Source organism: Chiloscyllium punctatum, chromosome 13, assembly GCF_047496795.1.
Source record: "Chiloscyllium punctatum isolate Juve2018m chromosome 13, sChiPun1.3, whole genome shotgun sequence".
NCBI classification, from domain to species: Eukaryota; Metazoa; Chordata; class Chondrichthyes; order Orectolobiformes; family Hemiscylliidae; genus Chiloscyllium; species Chiloscyllium punctatum.
The window spans coordinates 40,787,598-40,810,379 of NC_092751.1; the positions used below are offsets into that span (position 1 = coordinate 40,787,598).

General features: G+C 46.3%; 1 protein-coding gene across 1 annotated transcript in view; it reads left to right on the forward strand.

Moving 5' to 3' along the window:
* The first annotated feature begins 297 nt into the window (after positions 1-297).
* Positions 298-22,782, forward strand: part of LOC140484537 (uncharacterized) — a 32,004-nt gene continuing 9,519 nt past the window's right edge. Inside the window, exon 1 of the mRNA XM_072582911.1 lies at positions 298-421. The gene's annotated coding sequence lies outside the window, so the exon portion shown is untranslated. The remainder of the gene's footprint in view (positions 422-22,782) is intronic.

A 22,782-nucleotide genomic window follows, 5' to 3' on the forward strand; every position in this document is an offset into this window, starting at 1 on the left:
GGGAAATTTTAATTACACTCTATGCGGTTCGTAAATCTGAATTAGAAACTCTTAATCCAGCGTTTGCGGCAGATGGGAAAATGGCTGGGGCCCTCAGGGGGTGAAAGGTCCTGGGATATGGCCGCCATCTTTACTGGGGACAAGGTATCAGTGAAGGCGCATGTGCATGTCTCCTTCATAGGATTGGGGGCGGGGGTGCGCCGTGCAACTTGAAGAGAAGCATTTACACATCAAGCACATACCAAGAAAAAAGTATGTCTTTATATTCTTCCTGCACTGACTGTGAGTTTTGTTTTGTGAATTCATTTCATCGGATATTATATCAGAATAATTGAGGCTGGGATCTCAAAAGCAAGTTTTTACAGTCAATGGAGTCATCAGGATCTGAATATCATTGGCATTTAACTGTGGAAGGAGAAAGGTTTGTCTGTTCTGTTTGTGGGAAGATATCTCCAATATTTTTGTTAAGCAGAAAGATGTACAAATTCGTGGTTTGATCACCCTTTTGGGTGTGTGCTGTGTTCTGGGCCCTGCAGCTGAGGAAGGAAATATTGGCCTGAGAGGGAGCACAGATTTATCCAAATTACACCTCGTCTCTTTCTAAGAACACTCAGATTTAGACCCAATCACCCACTTCATGATGTTAATCTGTAAACTTCATATTTTCAATTACTTGCAAACTTCCCATTAAAAATCCTTTTTGACTCAAATTCCAGTACCTTTTCAGGTGGAATGTTCCAGCTTCTGACAACTGTCTGTTCATTCAGAAACTGCTGAGGTCCATGTTGACTCTGGGGTTACAAAGGGTTGAATTGAAAGATGAGGTGCTGTCCCTGAGCTCCCATTGAGATACATTGGAACAGGACAGGAGGCTGAGGGCAGTGTAGGTGTGAGCAGACAATGAAAATGACAGGGCTGCACTGTGAGGGCTGCTGTGCTCAATGAGAGTGTTCTGGAGTTGGGTGTAAACAGAGTGAGGGGAGACAGGGAGAAGGTGAAGCTGAAACTCTGTTTTAGTTCAGGCCGTTCAGAAATTCACAGTCCCAATGGGAACAGCCAGTTTTTAGGTGATACCTGTGGAATATTTGTTAACAGTTTTTAAAGTATTTTTTCCTGAGGGCAGTTGAGAGTTAACCACATTTGCTGTGGGTCTGGAGTCACATGTAGGCCAGACCAGGTGAGGGTGACCGTTTCCTTCCCTCCAGGACATTAGTGAACCAGATGGGTTTTCTAACAATTGACAATAGTTTCATGGTCATCATTCGCCTTTCCATTCTAGATTGTATTGAATTCCGATGCTGCCATCAGCCATGTTGGGATTCTAACCCTAATCCTCGGAACATTGCACATGTCACTCATCTGGCAGGAATACCATTAAGCCATTGCCTCCCTTTTTAGCAATGTTTAAAAGAACGCTCCATCATTCTACGTGTACAATGTGAGATAAAATACTACAACGTCCATGTGTCAGCCTCTCCAAAAGGTCAATTAACAGAAATTTGTTTGGGGGCGAAATATTTCACTTTTTTGAGGGGGGCAGGGTTTATTAAACAAAAATGAATCCAGATAAAAATCGTATGCCACGCACATGTAATTTCGGAGGGGGATTGCAGAGACAGGGAGGGTTGTGGGGCCAGAGGGGGATTGTTGTCCAAACATCACTGTGGTGTACATGGACTGCAGCATTTCAGGGAGGCGGTTAACCACCACTTTCTCCAAGACAAGGAAAGGTGGCCAATAAATACTGGTCTGGGCAGCAAAGGCAACCCCCAGTGAATAAAACCAAGCAGTGACCTCTCTGAGCTGACTTGCTGTGAAGTTAAAAATTTCTCTGGAAATGGAGTGGGCAGAGAAGAGAAACAGTGACATTTCACAGCTGTCCTCAGAGAGACCTCACCATTGGAAATACTCAAAGCCGGGGATCAGCTCAGTGAGTTTCAGTCTCTTCAAATATCAATCTTAGTCGGTTTAATTTTAATAAATCTACAATAGTGAGTAAGGTGAGGATTTCTTTTTAATGCCTTACGGTCTCTTGATTAAATGTTTAAGATATGAAACGTAAGCATTAAGTTATTCTCGGGCAGTATTTTTCGAGCAGTCAGACTGTGTCTTTGTCTTGGTCTGTAGATTGTGAAGGCGGAGAGATGGCCTGTTGTAGAGTGGCGTGCTGTTCCTGTTGGATGTGGGAGATTAGGGAGAGTTTCAATGATCCTGATGATTGTCTGCAGGAAGTGTGATTGCAAATCCTATTGGATCACATGGATTGGTGGAGGAGTGATTAAAGACAGTGAGGAATTGACAGGAGCCTGGGGATGTGATAAGGGGCAGTCTCAGGATTGCAGGATACTGCAGATACAGTCAGGTAGGTGGGTTACCACCAGGAAAGCTAGGAGGGGTAGGCAGGTAGTACAGCAGTCTTCTATGGCTATCCCCATCTCAGACAAGTATACTGTTTTGGAAAATGTAGGTGGTAACAGACTTTCAGGGGAATGTAACACTGATAGCCAAGTTACTGGTACTGAGACTGGCTTCTAACATAATGTGAGGTATATCCAGTTCCACACGATCGATGGTGATAGGGGACTCTCTAGTCAGGGCCACAGTCTGCCATTTCTGCAACTGACAGTGAGATATCAGAATGGGGTGGTGCTGCCCTGGTGCCAGTGTCAAGGATGTCTCACAGAGGGAGAAGAATATTCTCAAAGGGGAAAATAACCAGTGAGAGGACATTGTACATTGGTACCAATGGCATAGGAAGGGGAAAGCATGGGGTCCTGACGAGCAGGGAGATTTGCTAGTGCCACTGGGGAGGCATTAAACCTGTGAGGGAGTCGGGGTAATCCTAAACAGATAGTGAGAAAAGAGGTGAGTCTGAGGCTGGTACTGTTCACCAGGCAGACTGTCAAGGCAGGCAAGAGCAAGTCACAGAATGAGGTGCGACGGACCAGTTACACTGCATTTATTTCATCGCAAGAGACCTGACAGGTCAGGCAGGTGGGCTCAGGGTATGGTTTTGAACATGGCACTGGGATATTACAGCAATTACAGAGGCATCACTCAGGGATGGACAGGACTAACAGTTTAATGTTCCAGGATATAGATGCTATAGCAAGGATAGAAAGGGGCCAACAGAACAGGGAGAGAGGTGTTTTTCCTTAGGGATAACATTATGGCTGGACTTCGGGAGGATATTCCTGGGAGTACCTCCAGGCAAGTTATTTGGTTGGTACTGAGAAATAAGAAAGGGATGACCATCTTACTGGGATGTATTATAGACTCTCTCCCAATAGTCAGCAGGGAATTGAGACACAATTTTACCAGGAGACCTCCATTATCTGTAAGAATAATATGGATGCAATGACAAGTGGCTTTAACTTTACCAACATGGCCTCAGAGTGCTGTAGTGTTTAAGGGCTTGGATGGAAAGGTATTTGTTCAGTGTGTACGAGAACATTTCAGATTCAGTTTGTAGGATGTACCTACTAGAGAAGGAACAAAACCTGACCTGTTTTCTTTCTTCAATCACAGGATGAGGATGTCACTGGCCCGGCCAGCATTTATTGCTGCGTTTACCCAGAGGGCAGTTAAGAGTCAACCACGTTGCTATAGATCTGGAGTCACATGCAGACCAGACCAGGTAAGGATGGCACTTTCCTTCCCTAAAGGTCGTGAGTGAACCACATTGGTTTTTCCAACAATTGACAATGGATTCCTTGTCGTCACTAGATTATTTTTTTCCAGATATTTATTGAATTCACATTCCAAAATCTGCCGTGATGGGATTCAAACCCGGGTCCCCAGAACGTTATCTGGGTCTCTGGATTAACTGTCTAGTGGTAATTTCACTCCGTCATCGCTGCCTCTTAGGAAATGAGGCAGGGTGAGTGACTGAGGTATCAGTGGGGCAGCACATCAGCACCAACGATCCCACAGTATTGTGGCTCAGTGGTTAGCGCTGCTGCCTCAGCACCAGGGACCTGGGTTTGATTCCACCCTCAGGTGACTGCCTGTGTTCAAGTTGGCACATTCTGCCCAGTATCTGTGAAGGTTTCCTTCGGGTGTTCCAGTTTCCTCCCACAGTCCAAAGATGTGTAGGTTAGTTAAACCACGTTAAATTTCCCATAGTGTCCAGATGCAGTATATGAGGTTTTGGGATGTGCAGACAAATCTCTGCCTGATGTGAAAAGATCCTTTTGGGGTCTTGGACAGAGGTCAGAGGGAGGTGTGGCCGCACGTTTTACATTTCCCATGGCGGTAAGGGAGGGTCAAGGGTGTTGAGCGTGGGTTGGTGGGAGGGTGTGGACCGAACATGGGAGGTGCAGAGGGAATGGTCTCTGCTGAACTCAAATAGGGTTGGGGGAGGGAAATATGTTTCTGGTGGTGGGGTCTGACTTTAGGTAGCAGAAATAACAGAGGTTAATGCGCTGTATCTGGAGATTAGTGGGATGGAAGCTGAAGACCGCAGGGTTACATTCTTTATTGTGGCTGGAGGGGTGGGGTAAAGGCAGAGGTGCGGGAAGTGGAGGGTATGTGTTGGAGGGCATTGTTGATCAAGTCAGAGGAAAATTACGGTCCTTGAAGTAGGCCTTTCTGGGATGTCCTGGAGTAGGATCCAAAGAGATTAAACAAATATATCACAGACAAAAGATTAACTGGACCAAAGAATAGGACCCCTTAAAGGTCAACAAGGCTGTCTATGGAACCACAGGGGGTGCGAACGATATGCAAATATTTCATGTCATTTTTTTGCTGGACAAGTATATGAAAGCTTGAGAGTTCGGAGAAATAAACAGTGATAACTTGAAAAGTGTCCATGTTACAGAGGAGGTGGTACTGGATGTCTTAAATCGCATCAAGGTGGATAAAGCCCTGGAACCTGATCAGGTGTATCCTGGAACTTTCTGGAAATCTAGGGAAGTGATTGTTGGGCCTCTCCTGAGGTATTTGTATCGTTGATAGCAACAGGTGAAGTGCCATTATTTTAAAATAAGTGGTAAGGAGAGGCCATGGAACAAGAAAACAGTGAGCCTGAAGTCAATGGCAGGCAAGTTGTTGGAAGGGATTCTGAGGGACAGGATATCCATCTATTTGGAAAGGTAAGGAATGACAGGGAGAGTCAATGTGGCTTTGTACATGCACAAGTGACAAAGAAAATTGATTAAGCCAGGCAGTGAATGTCGTTTATGTGGACATTCAACAAGGTTCCACAAAGCAGACTGGTTCGCAGGGTTAGATAACATGGAATGCAGGGAGAGCAAGTCATTACAAAACAGCCTTGAAGGAAGGAGACAGAGGATGATGATGGAGGGTTGCTTTTCGGACTGGAGGCCTGTGAGTAGAAGTATGCTGCAAGGATGGATATTGGGCCCTTAAATAAATGACTTGGATGTGAATATATGAGGTATGGTCAGTAGGTTTACAGAAGACACCAAAATTGGAGGTGTAGTGGATCGTGAAGAAGGTTAGTTCAGACTACAACAGGATCTTGATCAGATGGGCCATTGGAGCAAGGAATGGCAGACGGAGTTCAATTTAGATAAATGCGAGCTGTTGTATTTTGGGAAGGCAAATCAGGGCAGGACTTATACACTTAATGGTAAAGTCCTGGGGAACATTACTAAACAAAGGGACCTTGGAGTGCAGGTTCATAGTTCCTTGAAAGTAGAGTCACAGGTAGGCGGGGTAGTAAATGCAGCATTCTGTACACTCCCCGTTATTGGTCAATGCATTGAATGCAGCTGTTGTAACGTCATATTGTGGCTGTACAGGGCGCTGATTACAGCCCTTCTGGAATTCTGTTTTAATTTCCAATCTCCCTGTTCTTGGAATAATGTTGGGAAACTTGAAAGGTTTCAGAAAACATTTGCAGGGACTTTGCCAGGATTGGACGGTTTGAGCTATTGGGAAAGGCTGAATAGGCTGGGAAAATTTTCCCTGGAGGGTTGGAGACTGAGAGGTGATCTTATAAAATCATGAAGGGCATGGATAAGGTGAGCAGTCAGGGACTTTTTCCCAAGTTCGGTGGGTCCAGAACTAGAGGGTACAGGCTTAATGTGAAAGGGAAAAGATTTAAAAGGGATCTAAGGGGCATCTTGTTCATATTGAGGGCATTGCAAGTATTGAATGAACTGCCAGAGGGAAGGGGTGGAGGCTAGAACAATTGCAGCATTTAAAAGGCATTTGATTGGGTACATGAAGAGGAAGGATTTAGAGGGATAAGGTTGAACCACTGGCAAATGGGACTCCATTAATGCTCTCCGTTATTGGTCAATGCATTGAATACAGAAGCTGGGATGTCATATTGTGGCTGGACAGGACATTGATTAAGCCACTTCTGGAATTCTGTTTTCAGTTTGAATTTTCCTGTTCTGGGAAGAATGTTGTGAAACTTGAAAAGGTTTGGACAAGATTTATAAAAACGTTGCCAGGATTGGAGGATTTGGCCTACAGGGAGAGGCTGAATGGGCTGGGGCTATTTTCTCTGGAGAGTCAAAGACTGAGAGGTGACTTCATGGAGATTTATAAAATCACGAGGGGTGTGAATAAGGTGAGCAGCCGGGGTCCTATTTCCTCAGGTTAGGTGGGTCCAAAACTAGAGCACCTGTGTTTAAGTTGAGACGGCAAAGATTTAAAAGGGATCTAAATGGCAACGTTTTCAAGCTGAGTGTGGTGTGTGTATGGGAGAGGCTACCAGATGAAGTAGTGGAGGCTGATAAAATCACAACATTTAAAAGGCATCCAATTGGGTACATGAATAGGAAGGGTTTTGATGGATTAGTGGTGCTGGAAGAGCACAGCAGTTCAGGCAGCATCCAAGTAGCTTCGAAATCGACGTTTCGGGCAAAAGTCCTTCATCAGGAATAAAGGCAGTGAGCCTGAAGCGTGGAGAGATAAGCTAGGGGAGGGTGGGGGTGGCGAGAGAGTAGCATAGAGTACAATGGGTGAGTGGGGGAGGGGATGAAGGTAATAGGTCAAGGAGGAGAGGGTGGAGTGGATAGGTGGAAAAGAAGATAGGCAGGTAGGACAAGTCCGGGCAAGTCAAGGGGACAGGTACTGAGCTGGAAGTTTAGAACTAGGGTGAGGTGGGGGAAGGGGAAATGAAGAAACTGTTGAAGTCCACATTGATGCCCTGGGGTTGAAGTGTTCCGAGGCGGAAGATGAGGCGTTCTTCCTCCAGGCGTCAGGTGGTGAGGGAGCGGCGGTGAAGGAGGCCCACGACCTCCATGTCCTCGGCAGAGTGGGAGGGGGAGTTGAAATGTTGGGCCACGGGGCGGTTTGGTTGATTGGTGCGGGTGTCTTGGAGATGTTCCCTAAAGTGCTCTGCTAGGAGGCGCCCAGTCTCCCCAATGTAGAGGAGACCACATCGGGAGCAATGGATACAATAAATGATATTAGTGGATGTGCAAGTAAAACTTTGGATGTGGAAAGCTCCTTTAGGGCCTTGGATAGAGGTGAGGGAGGAGGTGTGGGCGCAGGTTTTACAGTTCCTGCGGTGGCAGGGGAAAGTGCCAGGATCGGAGGGTGGGTCGTAGGGGGTGTGGACCTGACCAGGTAGTCGCGGAGGGAACGGTCTTTGCGGAAGGCAGAAAGGGGTGGGGAGGGAAATATATCCCTGGTGGTGGGGTCTGTTTGGAGGTGGCGGAAATGTCGGCGGATGATTTGGTTTATGCGAAGGTTGGTAGGGTGGAAGGTGAGCACCAGGGGCATTCTGTCCTTGTTACGGTTGGAGGGGTGGGGTCTGAGGGCGGAGTTGTGGGATGTAGACGAGATGCGTTGGAGGGCATCTTTAACCACGTGGGAAGGGAAATTGCGGTCTCTAAAGAAGAGGCCAACTGGTGTGTTTTGTGGTGGAACTGGTCCTCCTGGGAGCAGATCCGGCGGAGGCGGAGGAATTGGGAATATGGGATGGCATTTTTGCAAGAGGTAGGGTGGGAAGAAGTATAATCCAGGTAGCTGTGGGAGTCAGTGGGTTTGTAAAAAAATGTCAGTGTCAAGTCGGTCGTCATTAATGGAGATGGAGATGGAGAGGTCCAGGAAGGGGAGGGAGGTGTCAGAGATGGTCCAAGTAAATTTAAGGTCAGGGTGGAATGTGTTGGTGAAGTTGATGAATTGTTCAACCTTCTCATGGGAGCACGAGGTGGCGCCAGTGCAGTCATCAATGTAGCGGAGGAAGAGGTGGGGAGTGGTGCCGGTGTAATTATGGAAGATCAACTGTTCAAAGGATTCAAAGGAGAAATTGTTAAGGTGGGAGGATTCAAAGGATCCTCCCACTTCCTCCAGACCAAAGGGGTAGCCATGGGCACACGTATGGGCCCCAGCTATGCCTGTCTCTTTGTTGGCTATTTTCCTCAGTAAGTTCTGAGCATCTGGAACAGTCTGAACAACACAGATTCAGCAGGTATTCTGAAACAGACTTGGAACTTTACTTTTTAAGGAAAGATTTGGGGGGCCGTCGGCACATGGGAGGGGACTTGGGACAGATTTGCAGCATCTCCAGAGGGAGAGAGAACAGCCCCTGTGCTCTGTGATACTGCCCTATTCACTGTGAATGATGAAGCTCATCCCAGGGCAGAGAGAGGGATGAGCCGTCCAGTCTCATCACAATGGGGCCCGGCTGATTGATGGCAGCTCCAGACCAATGGGAGGAGAGTCTGTGTGGTCTTGCAGCCAATGGGAGTGAATGAGGGGTGTGGCCAGCAAGACAACACCTGTCCATGAGCTGTGCAGGTGCAGTGTCACTGTTTGGGGTTGGGAGAGACAGCAGAGACTGGGACAGAGGCTGTGGGACCTGAATTACAAACTCCCGGTAAATTAAAACCAAAAGAACTGGGGAAGAATAAAATAAGAAAGAACAACCAGGTGGTTCTGGAAAAGCTCAGCAGGTCTGGCTGTATCTGTGATGAGAAATCAGAGTTAAAGTTTCAGACCCAGTGTCCCTTCCTCAGGACAGATGTTACTGAGGAAAAAAAGTCAGTTTATGTGCAGAAGAGAGTGTGGGGGGAGGATAAAAGGAGTAAAGGATAGGTGGGGATAGAGTGAGAAGAGCGGTTGGGTAAAGGAGTGGATAACGATCTGGCTGGGGGAGGGTGATTAGCTGTTAATGGAGACTGTTAGTGGCTAACCTTAGGTAGTGTGTAATGGCAGACTGTGAGAACGAGGCCTGGTGTGTGGGGTAGGGGGGCTAGGACACGAGGTTGTTAACTTATGGTTAGCCACTAACTGTCTCCATTGTAAGCTGTTGCCCACCTTTTATCACTCCACGATTGGAGCTGCCGAGGACACAAACCTTTGGAATATCCTCCCTAACCCCCTCGGTCCGCCTTAAAGATGTATCTAAAAATCGTTCTCTTTAATCAACATTTCCATCATTCGTGAAGCATTTTAGGAGATTTGTCAATGTGAAAGGCTCCATACAATGCAGGTAGTTGTTGTTATTGTCTGATATCAGGAGAAACAGGGATGAGCCCTCTCTCTCTCTCTCTCACCTGATGAACAACAGCAAAAGCAGGAAGCACTGAGCATGCTCCAGCCCACAATGGGCCTCGGATTATTGATGTCAGCGCAGGACCAATAAGAGTGGGGGAACAGGGGCTAGAGGTGTTAGTTGGTCCTTCAACCAATCGGAGTGAATGAGGGGCGGGGCAATACTCAACCATGTGATAAACTTCACTGACAGCACAGTGTTGTTGTGACCAAGGCATTGGAAATGTGCGAGGGTGAAGGTGAAGGGCAGGGGAAAGGAAAGACATATTGACCAGGAAGAGAAGGAAATTTTCATGGTATGGAATGAAAGGTTTGACAGAACTTAGTGCACATTGTAAAACACAAATTTGAAAATCCCAAATTCTGCACCATTTTCCCTCCCTATAATGCATTTTGCACTCCCTGAAATATCAACTGTGTGTTTCTCCCTCCACAGATACCAGTGATCAGTGCCAAAGCCCCACTGCCTGTGGAGAAGGTGATGTTTGACTTCGTTGTACAGCTGCAGTTCATGTGGTGAAGGTGCTCCCACAATGTGTTTGGGTAAGAGCTGTTATAGGTTATTCACTCAGCGACAGTGAAGAGTTGACATTGTATGTGCAAATCAACAACAGTTTGGTTTTGTTTTATCATGTTTATAATTCCACAGACATATGATTGAGAACTTGTGACATAAGGCCAAAGATGGGGATATTAGGTCAGGTGGTCAAAAGAATTGCCAAATAAGCAGGTTTTCAGGAATACCTTAAAGGAGGAAAGCAGGTCTGAGAGGGTTAGGGTGGGAATTCCAGACCGTGTTGCCTTGGCAACAGTAGAAACAGCCAGACAGGTGAAGCAATGAATAAACACATCGTTGGGAGTCTGAAAGAAAATGAGTTGTTGGGATCTCACAGGTTGTGTGGTGCAGGGAGACAGGGATGTTCACCGCCAGGAATTACATCAAGGGTGAGAATTTTAAATTGTTGCTTGTTAATAGGAGCCTTTTGATGGATCAACAAGTTTTGGTACAAGTGAGCACTTGGGCAGTAGGGTTTTAGATACTCTTGAGATTACATGTAAGTTGAATGTGGGAGGCTGGCCAGGAGTGTGTTTGGATAACGAAGTCTGGAGATAACACAGGGATGGACGAGTATTTCAGTAAATGAGCTGAGACTAGGGTGGAGTTGGTGATGTCACTAATGTAGGAATACTGCTTTTGGAGTTGGGCTGCTCCTCCTCCTCATCACTCCCCCTCCCCAATTCACAGATATTGTTCCTTGTTCTACCTGTCTGTCTTTTCTGGTTATGTCCTTCTCTCCCATTCTGCTACAAACTAATGTTTGACCCCACCGTTGTTGCAAAAACCTACTCCATCCTGACTCTCCCTTTCCTTTCTGAATTCCTTGTATTTGGTGTCCCTTAAGGATCTCTCCTTGGTCCCTCCTGTTTCTCACCTACATACTGCCAGGAGGTGACATTGTCCAAAAGCACCGTGTTAGGTTTCACATGTACACTGACAATGCCCAGCTCCCCCTCCCCATCATCCCTCTCCATTACTCAGTTATCAAACTGCTCATCACACTCCCACTACGGGATTGGCTGCAATTTCCTGCAACGGAACGTTACAATGGTTAAACCCATTGCCTTCAGTTGCTATTACAAATTCCTTTCCCTTACTGCTGAACCCCTCCCTCTCCCTGGGAACTGTCTGAGACAGAACCACACTCTTGACAATATTGCTCTCATATCTGACCCCAAGGTGATCTTCTGATCAGACATCTACACAATCACAAACACCAGGAATTCCAATCTCTTAAAATGTTGCTTGTCTCCACCTCACCCCAGCTCCAGTGCTCCTGAAACCCCTGACCCATGTCAGTGTTGCCTTAAATTTGACGAATCCAAAACAGAACCCGTGATTCTGTGACTGACCCAGAATCTAGTTCCGGACTCCCTCATGTTGGGAAACATCCTCTCAGTACTTACCCTGTCAAACTCTTTAAGAATCCTACATGTTAAAAGGAGATCCCCTCTCATTCTTCCCAAATCCAGTGAGTACAGTCCCAACCTCTTCAGCCTTTTCTTAAAAGATACTCCCTGCAAACCAGGGATCATCCCAGTCAACATTCTCTGAAATGCCTCTGATGGAATGATGTATTTCCTTAAATAAAGGGACCAAAACGTCCGTCATTACTCAAGATGTGGTCTCACTCGCACTTTATAAAGTTCCTCTCAGGTATATACTCCAAACAACTCCCTTTAAACTTACACAGATGTTAGAAATGCTCAGTAGGTCATGCAACATCTGTGAAGAAAAATCAGTTAAAGTTTTGGGTCTGGTCACCCTTCCTCAGAAATCTTAACTCTAATTTCTTTTCACAGATGCTGCTAGACCTGCTGAGCTTTTCCAGAAACTTCTGTTTCTCTTCCTGGTTTACAGCATCTTCAGTTGGTTCGGTTTTCATATCCTTTAAACTTGCCATTTCTCTTCTAGAATTTGTCATTTCCACCTTGGAAATAAGATTCACATTTGTTTGGTCTCCCCTACCCTGGGGGGGAAAAAAAAGAAACCATACCTAGTCACCCTATCATTGCTCCTCATAATTTTATAAAGTTCGATAAAGCCACCTAAAGTGTCCAGTGCTGCAGGGAAATAGCCTCAGCCTATTCAGCCTCTCCCTATTGTTCAAATGTTCCAATACTGGCAACACCCTAGTAAAACCATTCTGAACTCTTGCAAGTTTCCCAACATCTTTCCTGTAACAGGGAGACTGGAATTGAAAGCAGTCTGGGGATTCCAAAAGTGGCCAAGCCAATAAACTGTAGAAGCAAAACATGATCTCCCAACTCCTATACTCAATGCACTGCCCAATAACAGCTAGCATACCGCACACCACCTTCACCGACCTGTCTACCTTCAACCACACTTTCAAGGAACTATCAACCCACACTGCACGGTCTGTTTGTCTGTCAACACTTCCCAGGAACTTGTCATTAAGAGGTTGAGTCCTATTCTGGTAACATCTTTCTGAAATCAGGGAGACCACAATTGAATACAGTATTCTAAAACTGGCCTCCCCAATGCCCTACTCAGCCACAACGTACCCTCCTAATCCCTATACTCAGTGACAGAATCCCTACAGTGTGGAAGCAGGCCTTTCGGCCTGTGAGACCATACCAACCATCGGAACAGCATTCCACCCTAACTCTGTAACCTACCATTACCCAAAGCTAATCCAGCTAACCTGCATGTCTTTGGATTTGTGGGAGGAAATTAAGAGCACCCAGAGGAAGCCCACGCAGACACACAGGGCGAATGTGCAAACACCACCCAGACAGTGGAATCGAACCAGAGTCCACTTATTGACCAGCACATTCCATTAAAGGTCAGTGTCCCAAATGCCACATTCAGCACCTGATCTCCCTGAAACTCCACTTTCCAGGAACTATGCATTTGTTCTGAGCCCTTCAGAGGGAATTAAGGTGAGGAGGAGAAAACACGAACAGGTTTGAGTTGTGGATCTATAAAATAACTCTCCATCTTCCCCCTCTCTGTTCCCCTGTCTCCCCCCACTCTGTCTGGTTCCCCCCCCCTTTCTGTCGGTCAGTCCTATGTCGCCCCCCCACCCCGATGGTCTGTCCCCCCATCTGTCAGTCACCCTCCTGTCGGTCGCACACCCGTCTCTTTCCCCCCGCATCGGTTGCCCCCCCTTTAGTCTGTTCCCCCTCTTTGTCAGTCGTCCCCCCCAACCGTCGGTCGCTCCCTCTGTCCCCCCCGTCTGTTCCCCTCCTCTCTCATCCCGCTTTCAGTCCCCATGCATTTCTGTGCCTCCCCACTCTATCCCCACACTCTGTCCTCACCCATTTCTATCCCAACCCTCTCGATCCACCCACCCTCTCTGACCCTCCTCCCACCCGCTCTCTGCCTACCCTCCCCTCCCAGTCCCCTCGTTCTTTACTCCCCCCCCCCCCCCCCCCCCCCCACCGTATGGAAAATGTCTTGTCTATTTGCCCTGTCCATGCCCGGCCTGATTTTGAAAATCTTTCAGGTCACCGTTCAGCCTCTGACGCTCCAGGGAAAACAGCCTATCCAACCCTGGCAACATCCTGCACTTATTTTCTGACCCCTTTCAAGTTTGAGAACATCCATCTGACAGGAAGGAGACCAGAATTGCATGGAATATTACAAAAGTTGCCGAATCAATGTCCTGTACAGCCACAATATGACCTCCCAACCCCAACACTCAATGCTCTGACCAGTAAAGACAAGCAGACCAACTGTGGCCTTCACTATCCTATCTACTTGCTACTCTACTTTCAAGGAACTATGAACCTGCGCTCCAAGGACTCTTTGTTTAGCAGCACTCCCCTGGAACTTACTATTAACTGTATAACTCCTGCTAAAGTTTGCTTTTCTAAAATGCAGCAGCTCGCATTTTTCTAAACTGAACTCCTCAGCCCATTCACCCACCTGATCCAGATCCTCTTGTACTCTGAGGTAATCATTTTCACTGTCGACTACACCTCCCATTTTGGTGTCATCTGCAAACTTATTTACAATACCTCTTATGTTCACATCCAAATCATGGATATAAATGACGAAAAGTAGTGGATCCAGCACCGATCCTTGTGAGACTCCACTGGTCACAGGCCTCCAGCCTGAAAAGCACCCTCTGCCTTCTACCTTCGAGCCAGTTCTGTCCTCCATGCGATCTAACCTTGCTGACCAGTCTCCCATGAGGAACCTTGTCAAACACGTTACTGAAGTCCATGTAGATCATGTCCATGCTCTGACCTCAGTAATCGTCTTTGTTACCTATTCAAAAAAAACTGAGTCAAATTCATGAGATATGATTTCCCATGCACAAAGCTCCAGGATTTAACTCTGTACATTGGGGTCTGCGTTGCCCAGTTATAGGTGTGAATATTCTGGATGAAGTTCAAGGACGCCAGCATTTTGTCAGTGAGTCTGTATTGAGTCTTGTTAATGTCACCAACACAGGTGAGTTCCTTTTGAAAGGCAGTCCCAGTATCCTTTGCCCACCAAGAAATAGTGTAAGTGTCCTTACCTCTGGACTAGGAGGATCAGGCTCAGAGTTGAGTAACAGCATCTTTGAAGAGGCTGATTAGTAAACCTGCCCAAGCCACCAGGCCATACTGTCTCCCAGCTGTCCCTGCCTGAGCTTCCAAACAGAACCTTCCTGTAGTTTCTCTCCTGTCAGACTCTCCCATTGCTCAGTTTGTCTAGGATCCCCTCCTGCTGCTGCACTGATCCTGTCCCTCGATGACCTGTCCATCCCCCAGTGTCCTCCACATTCATTCATTGTTTACAATCCCGTTATCCCAGTCCTCCAGCCCCGCCAGCTCCAGTCGATAGAGACAGCTTCGTGGTTAGCACTGCTGCCTCACAGCACCAGGTACCCGGGTTCAATTCCAGCCATGGTGACTGTTTGTGTGGAGTTTACGCATTCTCCCCATATCTGAGCGGGTTTCCTTCGTGTGCTCCGGTTTCCTCCCACAATCCAAAGATATGCAGGGCAGGTGAATTGGCCATTCTAAATTGCCCATAGTATTATTTACATAAGTTAGGGGGAATGTGTCAGTATGGACTTGTTTGGCCGAAGGGCCTGTTTCCATACAGTAGGGATTCTGATATATTGGGCAGCAGCTACTGTCAATCACCAGGACTCTTGTATGATCGGGAGCACGTGCTGTAGGAGGGGAGACCAGTGCATGGGTGCAGTGCTGGCCAATTGTGGGAGTATGTGCAGTATAGGTCAGTGCCTGGGAAGGAGGCTGTGGGTGTGAGGGATTAATCTATTATTAGCAGCTTCATTCCTCTGGGAGCAGGACCCAGGGGAATGGCCCCTTTCTTGCTCCCCTGACATGTGATCAGACTATCAGTGGGGCAGCGTTTTGCAGAAAGTTATCAGAACTCTTTTGTGAAGATTCAGGGTTGTTATGGAAAGGGACAAGGATGGGCCTGCAGTTAGAATTCCAGTTTGGCTCATTTTAGTCAGATGGGTCTTGGCCAGAGTGTGCAGGAAGCAGTGTGTGCAGGATGGTTCTCATCAGGGGCTAGGAAACTGAATTCGAAGAGAGAGTGTGTGTGTGAGAACTGGGTGTGGAGGAAAGGAGTGGGGGGATTGGTTCGGATTTCAGTTCACAGAAGAGAGAAATTGTGAGACTGAGGTTTAAAGCTTTGGGGGAACAAGGAAACTACAGTTTAATACTACAATTGTCTTATGAATTTCCATCCTGTATTAACAGTGGTAACTTGTGTGCTCTGTTGTATGGTACTGAAAGGGTGGATTTGCGGATGAGAAATTCAGATTGAACTTCATGTTCAGATCTGATAGTTACTTGATCCGTGCCGATCGGAATATCATTGGCCTTTTCATCTGGAAGGAAAGGTGTGCATTCTGTCCGTGGGCGAATATTTCAAATCTCAATGTGACTGTAAAAGTACTGAGACACAGCCAAGTACATGTCAGCATGGTGAGTGTGGAGAGAGATTTCATTTGTTTTTGTAATTCTGGAAAATCATGGTACATTTCCCAGGAACAATTAAGCCACAACTTTGCTTTGTAGAAGGACAAGACTTTCATTAACCATGCAGCCAGAAAGACACAAGGATACCGGCACCATGCAAAACACTATGAAAACGGGATTGTTGTAAAGGAGTTCATTCTCGATCATGGATTGTAATCCATTGGCATTGTCACATCGGTTCCAGCGCCGCGGGGAAATACTGGAAATATTATGAATGTAATGTAGGTTTCAGTTATTAAACTGGAAGAAGTGCAGAACAATTTACAAGGATGTTGCCAGGGCTCAGGGGTCTGAGTTATAGGGAGAGTTTGGACAAGTGAGGATTTTATGTTTAGAGCAGAGGAAACTGAGGGGGTTCTTTTTTAGAAGTGTATAAGACCATGAGAGGCAAAGATAAGGTGAATGCACTCAGTCTTTTTCCCAGGAACTCAAGGATTGGACGGCTTGATTGGATCAGTTTAAGGTTAGAGGAGAAAGAATAAAAGGGAAGCTGAGGGGCAACTGTTTTACACAGAGGGTGGTATGTATATGGAATGAGCTGCGAGTTGAAGTGGTTCAGGCAGGAACACTCACAACAGGTAAAAGACATTTGGACAAATACATGGATAGGAAAGGGTCAGAAGCAGATGGGCCAAGTTCAGGGAAATGGGGTTAGTGTGGATGGACATTCTGGTCAGCATGGGCCAGTTTGGACCAAAGGGCCTGTCTCTACTATAGGATTCTACAATTCTAAGAGCATTTGCTATTTCTCCCCCTAACTCTGTTGGTATCCTGGGATGTATTCGATCAGGGCAATGAGACCTGTCTACCTTTAGTTCCATTAACTTACCCAGCTCTAACTCTTTCACGATAATGGTTATTATCTAGGTCCTCACCTTCCTTAGTCTCCTTATCCATTACTGCCATCCTCTTCGTATCCTCCACTGTGAAGACTGACTGCTGTGTACTCATATTCCTGAACCCTGCTGGATAGGAATAACTAGGCACAGAACTCTGAGAGGTCTTCTTTGAGTCTTTATTGATGAGACATGAGAGTAACATGGATAGTGTACATGCAGAACACCTCCAGGCAGCATCAGGTAACTCCCCGCCTGTCCGATGTACAGCTCCCATTCTTATACCTTTGTGGTTTGGGACCTTGAATAGAGACTGTCTCTCAGAATTATCTCCATGGCAACAGCAGTTAGAAAGTCGAGTTCAGTTCAGCACTTTGTGGTTAAACCACACACCCCTCCCCCACGCCCCCGTGACACCCTCAAGTATCTGACAGGCACTTCAGTTTCACTGGGGCTGTCTATCAGGATTCTGATGTGGAGGAGCCGGTGGTGGGGTGGACAAAGTTGACAACAACGCATCACCAAGTTATAATCCAACAGGATTATTTGGAAGTACAAGCTTTTGGCGTGTGCTGTGATTTTTAACTTGATCAGGATTATCTCTATGGTAACAGTTAAGTACTTCAGCAATTGCAGAGGCCATGTGTTCCCCACACAATAGGTCCCCCTCTAGCAGGGTAAACTGCTGTTCTGGCCCTGGGGATAGCTACTCATCACTTTTCTCCCCCAATCCCATCTCGCTTTCTGTTGATCTTTACAGTTTTTCTAATCTCCTTGATCTTTGCCAATTTGTATGCATTCTATTTCAGTTTGATCGACTCCCTTATTTCCTGAGCCACCCATGGCAGATTATTCCTTTTCCGACAGTCCTTCCTTTTCACTGATATATACTTTTGCTGAGCACTTCGAAAAATGGCTTTGATATTCCTCCACTGTCCGTCCACTGTCCCACCCTAAACTCTTTGCTTCCAGTCTACATTAGCCAACTCCTGCCTCATCCTATTGTCGTCTCCTTTTGTTTAAGCACTGGATCTTGGGAGTGGATCTAATCTTCCAGCTTTCCATCTGTGTTCTAAGTTCAACCAGACTTCTCAGAATTCTTTTATCAGATTACGAGGGGAGGCGATGTTTCCTGGGAGTTTTGGTTTTCATTGTCAGAGACCTTGGCTTTGTAATAAAGTACAGGATAGATATTCACAACAGAGTATTCTGGACGGTGTGAATGTACCACACAATCTAAAACCATAAATCACTGTCTCCCCTGAGTTTAAAATTGCAAAATCATTATCTCCTACACGATTCCTCACTATCTAAGCTTGGTATGCTAATCCACCTGACTATCTGTCATTTTCCGAAAATCTCCTTTGGTGAAGTTGGTGGTTTTTAGATTCAGCTTTTCAGTTATTACCGTAAGAAGATAAGCCCTGGGCACAGGAGAACCAGCCTCACCATTTAATACGGTGATGATTGAGCTCACATCGGTCTCAGCTGGATTTTCCCACCTGCTCTCTCTCACCCTTCAACTCATTGCAAATTAAACATGTGTATATCTTCATTAAATTGGCTCATTGTCCTGGCCTCCGCCGGAATTTTGAATAGGGAATTCCACAGATTCACAACACATCGAGATAAGTACATTCTTCCTCATGAGAACAGAATAGAGTCCCTATAGTGCAGAAATGGGGTATTCATCCATCGAGTCCACACCAACCCTACAATGAACATCCCATTCAGACCCACCCATTCCCTGTAACATTGCATTTCCCATGGCTAATTGTCTCACCGGCACGTGCATGGACACTGTCAGCAATTTAGAATGGGCAATCCATCTAACCTCCACATCTTTGGACTGTGTGAGGAAACTGGAGAACTGGACGAAACCATGCAAACATGGGGAGAATGTGTGAACTCCACACAGTCGTCTAAGGTCCCTGACGCTGTGAGGCAGCAGTGCTAGCCACTGAGCCACCTCTGCTTAAAACCTACTGCACCTTATTAACCTCCCTATCCCCCAATTGGCTGAATCTATGTTCCTTACGTCAGAAATCAGGTTGTCTAAGCAGATGTCTCAGTAAATCCCAGTGACAGCCCACATGTCCTGTGTGTCTGAATGGGGATCTGATACACAACATACTCCATCCCACACTTTTCATTCACGTTCCAGAGACAGGGCTCCAGTGGCTGCATGAGAACGGCAACTCCCAAATTTCGAGGCAGGGACCACATGTCTGTGGGGAAACCTGGCACTGCACACGTATAGAATGTGGGTGAGTTTTGGAGCATGTGCTTTGGGGTAACTGTTGTGGTTCTGTTCGCCGAGCTGGGAATTTGTCTTGCAAATGTTTCATCCCCTGTCTAGGTGACATCCTCAATGCTTGGGAGCCTCCTGTGAAGCGCTTCTGTGATCTTTCCTCCGGCATTTATAGTGGCCTGTCTCTGCCGCTTCCGGTTGTCAGTTCGAGCTGTCCGCTGTAGTGGCCGGTATATTGGGTCCAGGTCGATGTGTTTGTTGATAGAGTCTGTGGATGAGTGCCATACCTCTAGGAATTCCCTGGCTGTTCTCTGTTTGGCTTGTCCTATAATGGTAGTGTTGTCTCAGTCGTCTGTGTGTGTGGCTACTAAGGATAGCTGGTTGTGTCGTTTCCTGGCAAGTTGGTGTTCTTGGATACGGATCGTTAGCTGTTTTCCTGTTTGTCCGATGTAGTGTTTTGTGCGGACCTTGCATGGCCTCTATAAATGCCGAAGGAAACAGCACAGAAGCGCTTCACAGGAGGCTCCTAAGCACTGAGGATGTCACCTAGACAGGAGACGAAACGTTTGCAAGACAAATTCCCAGCTCGGCGAACAGAACCACAACAACGAGCACCCGAGCTACAAATCTTCTCCCAAACTTTGGGGTAACTACTGGAAAACTCTGATTGTCTGGAGGAGGAACGTATTTGCTTGTAGTATTGATCTGTTGGAGGGTCAAAGTGTCACCACACCCACATGGGACCAAGTTCCATTCCCAACTTGTCATAACACAGGAATCGACCAATGAGAAACAAAGAAGGATGTGACCCATTCTCCCAGACTGAAGGTTCCTCTTCTGTCCAGGATCTGTCACCTCCCTTTCTGTTTCCTTTTGTTTTATTCTGCTGTTACATTATTGACTTGCAGCAACTGAAGGGAAAGGAAATGAACCCAGAAAGGGTGCAGAGTCTAACCAGGGACGGGAAGTGGTGGCATAGACCTGTTTATCAACAACTCCATGAGAATGGGGAGGGTGTACATTAGGGGGTAGCAGAGTCAGAATGGTGGGAGAGAGTAAGTGGGCTGGAGGGTTACAGCTTTGGGGGAAGAAAGGGAAACAGGTATTCCAGAGAAACTAGAATAGTCTGTTCTGAATTTCTAATCTGTACATATTCCTTTACACAGGGTGCTTGATGGTGAAGATTTGCAGACTGAACTCTCAACATCATTTGCCGATCATGATAAAGTTAATCAGAATTTGAAGAACCAAAGATGGAGAACCATTCGGCCAAAATCCTGCAACACTCTCCTCCCGGCATTGTCGGTCTCTCTGCACCAAATGGACTGTGAATTGTACAAGACAGCAGCTCACTACCATCTTCTCAAGGGTAACTAGAGATGGGGAATAAATGCTGGCTGAGCCAGTGATGCCCATATCCTGGAAACGGTTTCTATCTCTAGTTGCTGAAACCCAATTGCTGTTACTTCAGGATGAAGAGGGATACTGAGTGCATCCTCCAGGAGGCAGCACCATCACATTACCCCCTGCCTACACCCACACAGTAACACAGCAACGTCACTGGGACAAAAGGTAGTGAAACCAAAAGAGGACTTAGATATAGTTCTTCGAGGTAAAGTCATGAAAGGGGATTGGAACACAGCAGGAACAGGAGACTGAGCTGGATGGTCAGCTGTTTCCCATTGAATGGTGGAGCAGGATTGAAAGGCTGAATGGCCTCCTGCTGCTATCTCCCAGGTATGTATATAACCATGGAGCCTGGGTAGGAAGGAGTGGGCAGGGATTCTCCAGGAGATTGCACTTCCACATCAGTTTTCAGTGAGGGATGGTTTGATGGATTTTATTTAACGTTTGTCTTTAACACAAGGTTTGTAAATTTGGTTTTAAAATATTGTAGCTATTTATTCCACAATAAATAAAACTAAAAGAAATTAAACTAGCAGTTTTTAAAAATTTCAAACGCCCTGTAAAACAAAATCCTGTCTATTCCCAGACACCATCTCTTTCCAGTTACTCAAACTCCCAGGGAAATATTCCCTCCCTGTCTGAACCTTTGGTTTGATTTAACTGCTTTTCAGTTCCCCTTCTGTGAGCTGTGAAGTGTTCTTTTTTCCCCCCATTTCTCCTACCCAGACATGTTATCACACAAGCTGAGCAACCTTCCCACGTTCATCATTACACCATTTTGGGTTTTTGTTAATATATAATCACCAGCAGTAAACCACCCGTGTAACCAATTGAATATTTACAAACAAAGACCTTTACGGGTAAAGCAAACCATTACAGATGACTGATTGGGAAGGGACCAAATCAAAGTAGCGTTAGGGGTGAGGGGGCAGCAGTGGAGATAAAGCACTGTATCCCCTGCGATGCTCACCTCTATCTAAAGGCATCAAGAGCATTGATACATACCACATGCTCCTCTCCAAGGACACCCTGCTTTATCCTCAATCATAGAATGGAATCCTAACAGTGTGGCAGGAGAGAATTGGCCCATCAAACCCCACCAATCATCCAAAGAGCATCCCACCTGGAGCATTCCACCCCTGTAACACTGCATTTCCCATGGCTGATCCACTGAGTCTGCACAATTATGGAGACTGTGGACAAGTCCACACCGACCCGCCGAAGCGCAACCCACCCATACCCCTACATTTACCTAACACTACGGGCACCCACAGAAACACAAAAGGCAGCATGTGTACCTGAGTTGACTGAACCTGCACTTAGGAAAATGTGACAACAATCACAACTAGTTAGAATTACAGAATCCCTTAGGCGCACAAAGAGACTATTCGGTCCATCGAGTCTGCAATCATCTGCTGTCCCACCCTACCTCCATAACCCCACATTGAGCATGGCTAACCCAACCCACTAACCTACACACTACTGGCCATGTTAGCACGGCCAATCCATCAAACTGGCACATCTGTGGGAGAGTCACATATTATGTCTAAGTGCTCAGGATTGTGGATGAAGGCTCACAAATACTTGACTCTGACGCAAATCCTCTTTTTGTTTCAAAATAAAACCTGGGGGAAACTGCAGCCAGAAAGATTTCCGTTTATCTCATGAGGAAGAGAATTCAAAACTAGTGCCCCTGACCCAGGGGGCGCAGTGAAGTCAGAGGTCTGGGGACCATCAGAAATGTAACAAGTTGTGAGCAAGGTGGGAGTGAGACAAGGACAAAAAGATAGTCTGTCACACGGGGGAAGGCAGGAGAGATTAAATTACAGAAATGGTTGTCCCTCAAGGCCATGGGGAATGGAGTTAGGGCTGGGAAAGAAACCAGGAAACAAGGTGAGCAGGTGTCAAAGAAATACATTGAAAAAACAGATTATAACAACATAGAGGGCAGAGTACACAGTCTGAAATTGTTGCTCTCATTGGTGAGTACAGAACGCTGTAAAGCCTGGGTCATTCTATTCTAGCCAACACATGCAGGATCGGCCAAGTGGCCTCGATCTGTGCTGTAACTTTCTGATAAATTTATTCTGACATTTGGAATTCAGGTCGGGTGATGTTCATAAATTCTCAAATTGGACTTGAGTTTAATATTCTGGAGAAATGTTAAATCAATCACAATGATCCCATTCTGCAGACTTTAGTCCGCAGCCCTGCATGTTCCAGCATCTCAGTTACATCCATGTCCTTTTGTTCTAATGTGATGCTGGTTACTGC